The following is a 7,532-nucleotide window of genomic DNA, read 5'->3' as shown; positions in this document are numbered from 1 at the left end:
AAAATCTCTTCCCTTCACCATTTCAGAAATTTTATTCATTTGCTCATCAAACTGGCCCTGTGGGCTCTGGGGAAGGGTAAATACGACCCAGTTAGTTGGGGAGGCAGATAAGCAGAGACCCAGGGCTCACTGTGACATTTGCTGGGATGCAGGGGAGCCCAAGAGGTCCTCGAAACACAGAAGAGGGAGTATCTATCCTAGAGGGGTCACAGCTGGACTTTGAAACTACATTTGGTTTTTTTATTTTCTTTTACGTTTTTTTTTTAACGTTTATTTATTTTTTGGAGAGAGAGACAGAGAGACAGAGTGCGAGCAGGGGAGGGGCAGAGAGAGAGGGAGACACAGAATCTGAAGCGGGCTCCAGGCTCCGAGCTGTCAGTACAGAGCCCGAGGTGGGGCTCGAACTCACGAACTGTGAGATCAGGACCTGAGCCGAAGTCGGACGCTCAACCGACGGAGCCACCCAGGCGCCCCGAAGCTGCGTTTTGTTTTGAAGGATGAATAGGAGTTCACAAAGTGAGCATCCTGGAAGGCACGTGGGTGGAAACGGCAGTGCGAGCCAAGCTCCCACTAGCAAATAGTGGATATTTGTTAGATACTTGTGCCCTTGCTGCAACCACATGAGGTAGGAGTCGTTATTATCCTCACTTTTCAGGTATGGCCGTCAAGGTGGAGTGAAGTTCAGCAACTTGCTCAAATTCACGCACCGAAAGACTTGTACTTGACATTGCCAGGATCCGCAGCCCCGCGGCTGGACTCCAGAGCCAAGGTCCTCGCTACTATTCCACCCTACACGGGCGATGCCGAAACGTGAAACGTCGAGAGGCTGGTGGGTAAGGGGTGGGGTATAAATGGGAGCAGAGACAAGGAAAGTTTTCCAGAATTTTGCGAGGTCCCAGACGCTGGGCTGATGAGTTTGGACATCTCCCCGTAGGCAGTGGGGAGTCATTTAAGGACTGAGATCGGAGACAAACGAGAGCAATTTCATTACGGACCACTGCCCAGGCAGCAGTTTGGCGTATGGACGGGAGGGGCAGAGGCTGGAGGCAGAGGAGCCTAGGAAAGGAAGGTGAGGATCCCGAGGCAGAGTGGGGAGGACGGAGGGGAGGAGCAGGCTAGGAGCACGGTAAATGGAGAAGGAAGTGGATGAGGCACCCAACCGCCCGCAGAATCCAGACGCTGGGTTTGCTTTCCTCCCTCCCTGTGGATTGACTCGAGTGGAGGTGAGCCTGGCCCCACAAGGAACACTCTCCCTGGCGAGGCCACTGGCCGGCACCCAAGGTCACAACCGAGCCGTCTTCGACATTCCGAGGCGGCCATCGGGATCGCTGAGCTCAGCATCGCGGCCCCGAAATGCGCGACTAGGGGGTGTGGCTCCCCAGGGAATGGCACCCTCCTTTTCTCACACTTGGGTCCGTAGGATCTGGGCTCAGGCAGGTGGCCTAGGCGCAGACAGGCCGGAGACCCTGCCGCCGTGTGTCCCAGCTGGGGCCCGGGCCGTCCTTGTTATATGTCCCCATCACGGAGCCAACAAAGCTTGGGGGCTGGGGGGCCCGGGGGTCCTCTCTGTACTGGTGCCAGTTGACAGCCTGCCTCCCCGCAAAGGTGGCCAGAGGTCCCGGGGAAGACCCCTTCCTCACCCGCTGCGCACACCCATTTCTGCTTGGGGGAAATTTCTGAGTGCCAAAATCAGGTTGGGTGGACAGATTAGGAACTTCAGCTTGAAACTGAATTTGCACCTTCCTTTTACTTCGGTTGCGTGGTTCCCGGCGTGTTGGTGGGGATTCTGGGTGGCCACGGTCACTTCTGGGAAACTGACTCATTCCTCCTGCTACACTGCAGTCAGAAGAAATGGGCCACCTGTCTTTCCGTAGTTACCACATTATCTTGTGATACAGCGACAAGTACAGGTGATCTCGGAACCGCACAGGTTTGAACTGCACGGGTCCGCTTATGCACTGAGAGAGAGAGAGAGAGAGAGAGAGCACAAGCTTGAATGGGGGAGGTGGAGAGGGGGGAGGTGGAGAGAGAGGAGGAGAGAAAGAATCCCAAGCAGGCTCCGTGTGGTCAGCACAGAGCCCGCTGTGGGGCTTGAACTCACGAGCCTCGAGATCGTGACCTGAGCCCAAACCAAGAGTCAGACGTTTAACCGACTGAGCCACCCAGGCGCCCCTCTTCTGTATGGTTTTCTTTTTCTTTTTTTAGTTAAAAAAATTTTTTTTAGTGTTTATTTTTGAGAGAGACAGAGCACGAGCAGGGGAGGGGCAGAGAGAGAGGGAGACACAGAATCCCAAGCAGGCTCCAGGCTCTGAGCTGTCAGCACAAAGCCTGATGCAGGGCTTGAACTCACAAACCGTGAGATCACGATCATGATTGTAACCGACTGAACCACCCAGGGGCCCCTTCCATATGATTTTCTAGGTAAAATTTTCCTTTCTCTCGCTTACTTTATTGTAAGAATACAGCATATGATACATATAAATACAAAAATATGTGTTTATCAACTATGTTATCGGTAAGGCTTCTTCTCAACAGTAGGCTATTAGTTAAGTTTTGGGGGAGCCAAAAGTTCTACGCGGATAATTGTGCAAGGAGTCAGTGCCCCTAACCCATACATTGTTCAGAGGTCGCCTGTATATATTTGGCTCTGTTCCCAGTTCCTGACACAGGGCTTCTAAAACCCTTGGAATTTCCTGGGGTGGGAGGGCGTGGGAGGGGAGATAGGAACACCTTCTGTTATCCGTAACGAGTCCCTTTCTTTCTTTCTTTCTTTCTTTCTTTCTTTCTTTCTTTTTTACATTTATTTATTTTTGAGACAGAAAGACAGAGTGTGAGCAGGGGAGAGGCAAAGAGAGAGGGAGACACAGAATCTGAAACAGGCTCCAGGCTCCGAGCTGCCCGCACAGAGCCTGACGTGGGGCTCGAACCCACAAACCGTGAGATCATGACCTGAGCCGAAGCCGGACACCTAACCGACTGAGCCACCCGGGCACACCCACCCGCCTTTTTTTGAGCCCGTTTCATCCATCCAGTTTCTGCTAATGAGGTGACCTTTGGTAGGCTCCTTGATGCTTGAGAATGGCTGCTTGCCGGGAGAACCACCTATGTGATTAGGATCCTCTCTGCATGTGAAGGATCCTCCTCGAAGGTGACCCGAGCTCCTGAGAAAGACCCCTTCCCCACCTGCCGCACACACCCATTTGAGGGAGCTCTGCCGGCCAGAATCAGGTTGGTTGGGACTTTCATTCCCCCCACCCCCTGACCTGGGAAGGGAGAGGGGCTGGGGATTGAATTAATCACCAACGGCCAATGACTTAACCAATCATGCCTGTGATAATAGAATCTCCAGAAAACTCTCCTAAACGGCCGCGTTCAGGGTGCTTCTAGGTTGGTGACCATAACCAGGTGCTAGGGGGTGGCGCACCTGGAGGGGGTGTAGAAGCTCCACCCCTCCCCCCACCCTATACCCCCTCGCCCTATGTGCCTCTTCATTTGGCTGCTCGTTTGTACCCTTTGTAATATTGTTTAGAGTAAACTGGTAATAGCGTTTCCCTGAGTTCTGTGAGCCGTTCTAACAAATTGCCAAGTCTAAGGAGGGGGTCATAGTAACCTGTGACTTTGCAGCCACGTCAGACAGAAGCGTGGGCACTTTGGGCGCCTAATACTTGCGCCTGACGTCTGAAGTGGGGGGCAGTCTTGAGGGACAGAGCCCTTGAGCTGGGTTAGTAACTCCAGGGAGTTAGTAACAGAATTGAACTGAATCGTAGGCCGAAGTCAGAGAATCGGCTGGTGTGGGGTGAAACCCCCCCCACAACTGGTTTCAAGAAAGGTTGCAGAGAAAAACAGTTTAGAACCGTCTACGTCTGTGGGCGCCTGGACGGCTTAGTCGCTCAAGCGCTCGACTCTTGATTTCAGCTCATGTCACGATCTCACAGTTTGTGGGTATGAGCCCCGAGTCGGGGTGCTGCGGAGCCTGCTTGGGATTCTCTCTCTCTCTCTCTCTCTCTCTCTCTCTCTCTCTCTGCCTGCACTCTCTCTCTCTCAAAATAAATAAATAAACTTAAAAAAAAAAAAAGAATTGTCTATACCTGTCTTGCCCTGGGTGCTAGGAGCTTCCCAGCTGTGACGTGATGAGTGGTTCATCTACGTGCCCAGAGCCCAGCTGCAGGCCCGGCATGGAAAGGCCCAAGGGGTCAGAGGATGAACGGAGGCATCCCAACCTCCCAAAGACAGAGGAAAAAGAAACTACTTGAACGGTCGGAAATGTGACAGAAAAGTCAAAGAGCCAGGGAATCAGGGGCACCTGGGTGGCTCAGTTGGTTAAGATGCTGACTCGGGCTCCAGTCGTGATCTCGCGGTTCGTGAGTTTGAGCCCGAGTCGGGCTCTGTGCTGGAGTCGACCTGGTGCAATCCAGCACTCCTGGTGTTTCCTTATTACCGAATAATCTGTATACAAATGATGCCAATATATAGGGAGAAAGTAGTATGGTTTGAAATGTGGGATGAATAAACTAATTTTTTGTGTAAGAGAGAAAGTGCAAACAGAGGAGACGGGCAGAGAGAGAGAATCTTAAGCAATCTGAGCGTGGAGCCTGACGTGGGGCTCAGTCCCACGACTGTGAGATCGTGACCTGAGCCAAATCAAGAGTTGGAGGCTCAACCACGTGAGCCACCCAGGCGCCCCAAAATGTATTTTTTAAAGTTTATTTATTCATTTTGAGAGGGAGGGGAGAAGCAGAGAGAGGGAGAGAGAATCCCAAGCAAGCTCCGAGCTGTCAGCACAGAGCCCGATGTGGGGCCCAAACTTATGAACTGTGAGATCATGACCTGAGCCTACGTCAAGAGCTGGACACTTAACCGACTGAGCCACCCAGGAACCACCGCAAAATCTATTTTTTTTTTTAATTTTTTTTATTTAAAAAAAATTTTTTTTTCAACGTTTATTTATTTATTTTGGGACAGAGAGAGACAGAGCATGAACGGGGGAGGAGCAGAGAGAGAGGGAGACACAGAATCGGAAACAGGCTCCAGGCTCTGAGCCATCAGCCCAGAGCCTGACGCGGGGCTCGAACTCCCGGACCGCGAGATCGTGACCTGGCTGAAGTCGGACGCTTAACCGACTGCGCCACCCAGGCGCCCCGACAAAATCTATTTTTAATGTATGAGGAGTTTAAGGCCCGTCTGGAAATTATGAGGACTCCTAATGTTCAGATTTGCAAGGGGAGTAGGAAAGGAGGTGGTAAAACATGATCCCTTCATTTCTTGTACCGATGGTTTGCCAACACAATGCACCCGCAGAGGAGAATCAGTCCCGTAGTACAGGGAGTTTCTGTTTGGGGAGAAAAAAAAAAATCTCCGTGAAAAATCTGAAAACACGAAAGATGTAAAATGCACCTGAAATCATTGCAGTTGGGGCAGGGACGGGGGAGAAAACATCGATTTCCCGGTGAAACAGTCACTAACAAATTATTATCTGCTCACTCCTAACAGCTTGAGGAAACAGAACATTCCGGAAATCCAGAGTTAAACGTATTTTATCCCTTGGAAAACAGTGTTTGTCCTGAAGAAGTCGTGACAAGTGTATTTCATCCGTGAATAAAGGCAATTTGGAGGGAGAGAGAGAAAGCCAGCCATTCTACCTCATGAATTCATCGGTGCCTAAAGAAGTCAGCAGATTCAAAAGGAAATCGCCAGAAAAAAATAAAACCTGAAACGTTCCAGGGCACAGCAGATGAAATCGATGTTCCCCGATTGGCTAACATGCGACAGGACCGCCGGTCGGGCAGAGAAGGAGCCCTGGCAGTGTAGGCGGGAAAGGTCTCGATCGCCGGGTCAGTCACAGAGGTGCCTGGATTTCGCTGGTATCGAAAAAGATGACCGGGGCCAACTCACATATGGTCCCTAAAGATTTGCCTGCAGCAAATCAAAGTGGGGTTCCTAACACGGGCGATCAAATCCGCCACGCAAACGTGGGAAATGTGGGGGTGCCACGCCGTGGGGCGCGAGCACCAGAGGTGTTCAGGAGTACTGGCGTGCCCATCGGTTGTGCTCTGTGATGCCAAGGCCTCTGCAGAAAAACGCAAAAGCCTGTGACGCGCTTCCACGACGCTCCGTTCCTTGTTCCACGCCACCCATGCGTCTGTCACAAGACTGGCGATTGCCCAAAACACATGTAACCAGAGCAGCGAGGCAGTATCGGGGACACGGAGTGGTTCGCTCCAGTCACATCGGGCCGTGCATCAGCAGGCTTTATCTGCCGCGATTTGAGCGGCTTGCAAAGATTATTGAAACTTGGGAAGCAGCATTAAACGATTATCAGACACACAGGTGGCCCATGAATTGAGAATTCCTTTACACGTGCTAAATGTTATAGGGGTTTTTTTCTTCCCCGACGAGCTTCAAAGTGAAACTGTAGACATGTTTTCATTGCCTTCAGAAGTAAAAGCAATCTTTAGCATCTCAGAGAAATGATGACTATTTCAAAACCATTTGGTAGACAGCAAAGGAAACTCGCCAGAGACGAATCTCGGGGAGGGGGGGCCGCGGGGGGGGGGTTCAAACTAAAAACAAAACAAAAACCCCTTTCCTTCAGAGAATAAAGATGCTGGCGTGGGGGCAGTGTGTGTGGGTGTTGGGGTGCAGGGAGATCATGCAAGTTCAGATGGTGGAACTTTCCCTGCTTTGTCGGAACAGCATCCAACAATATTCGACCCATAAAAGTGTTAGTTACTGTATCACTAAATTTGAAGTGTATTTATTTATTTAATTTTTTGGGGGGGGGGGGAGAGAGAGAGAGCACGCGTGCAAGCTAGCAGTGGGGGAGGGGCAGAGAGCAAGGGAGAGAGAGAGAATCCCAAGCCGTCAGTGCAGAGCCTGATGCGGGGCTCGACCTCATGAACTGTGAGATCATGACCTGAGCCGAAGTGAGTCGGTCACTTAATTGACTGAGCCGCCCAGGCGCCCCGGTTTATTACTAGATTTAAAAACCTTTTTAATGTTTTTTATTTATTTTTGAGAGAGAGAGAGAGAAACAGTGTGAGTGGGGGAGGGGCAGAGAGAAGGAGACACAGAATCCGAGGCAGGCTCCAGGCTCCGTGCTATCAGCACAGAGCCCGACGCGGGGCTCGAACTCACGACCTGTGAGATCATGACCTGAGCCAAACTCGGACGCTCAACCAACCGAGCCAGCCAGTCCCCAAAACAAATTAAACGTTTTTACGTAACTGCTTAAATGCAACAAACGTGAAGCAACGGACGGACGCATGGGGCGCATCCGCAGACCCGATGTAAGAAAGACGCTAGAACTTGAGTCTCACCAGAGCCGCACAGAGGCTCAGCTTCCCCATGACGGCTGGCGCCGACCGGAGCTTCAACACCATCACCCGGGACAGCCTGTATCTCAGCTTTGCACTCGGCCCTGGCTTGGCCAAGCCCTGGGACAAGTGAGGAGGCTTGTTTTGGACCCTGGGAGGGACCTGGTGGCTGACACTGACAACGGCCGGGCAGGTCCTCACGCCAGGACGAAGGAAGGA

The 7,532-nt window shown here is 51.7% G+C and overlaps 1 long non-coding RNA gene across 1 annotated transcript; it reads left to right on the top strand.

The window, feature by feature from the left end:
- Positions 1-606: 606 nt before the first annotated feature.
- LOC121017841 (uncharacterized) lies at positions 607-6,518 on the top strand. The gene is made up of 3 exons (XR_005784915.1): positions 607-769; positions 5,491-5,984; positions 6,015-6,518. It is a non-coding gene; the product is annotated as an uncharacterized LOC121017841 (long non-coding RNA).
- Positions 6,519-7,532: the final 1,014 nt, after the last annotated feature.

Source organism: Herpailurus yagouaroundi, unplaced genomic scaffold (genome assembly GCF_014898765.1).
Source record: "Herpailurus yagouaroundi ecotype Mexico unplaced genomic scaffold, PumYag 216, whole genome shotgun sequence".
Lineage (NCBI taxonomy): Eukaryota > Metazoa > Chordata > Mammalia > Carnivora > Felidae > Herpailurus > Herpailurus yagouaroundi.
The sequence above is the reverse complement of the archived record's forward strand: the minus strand, read 5'-3'. Positions and strand labels throughout refer to the sequence as shown.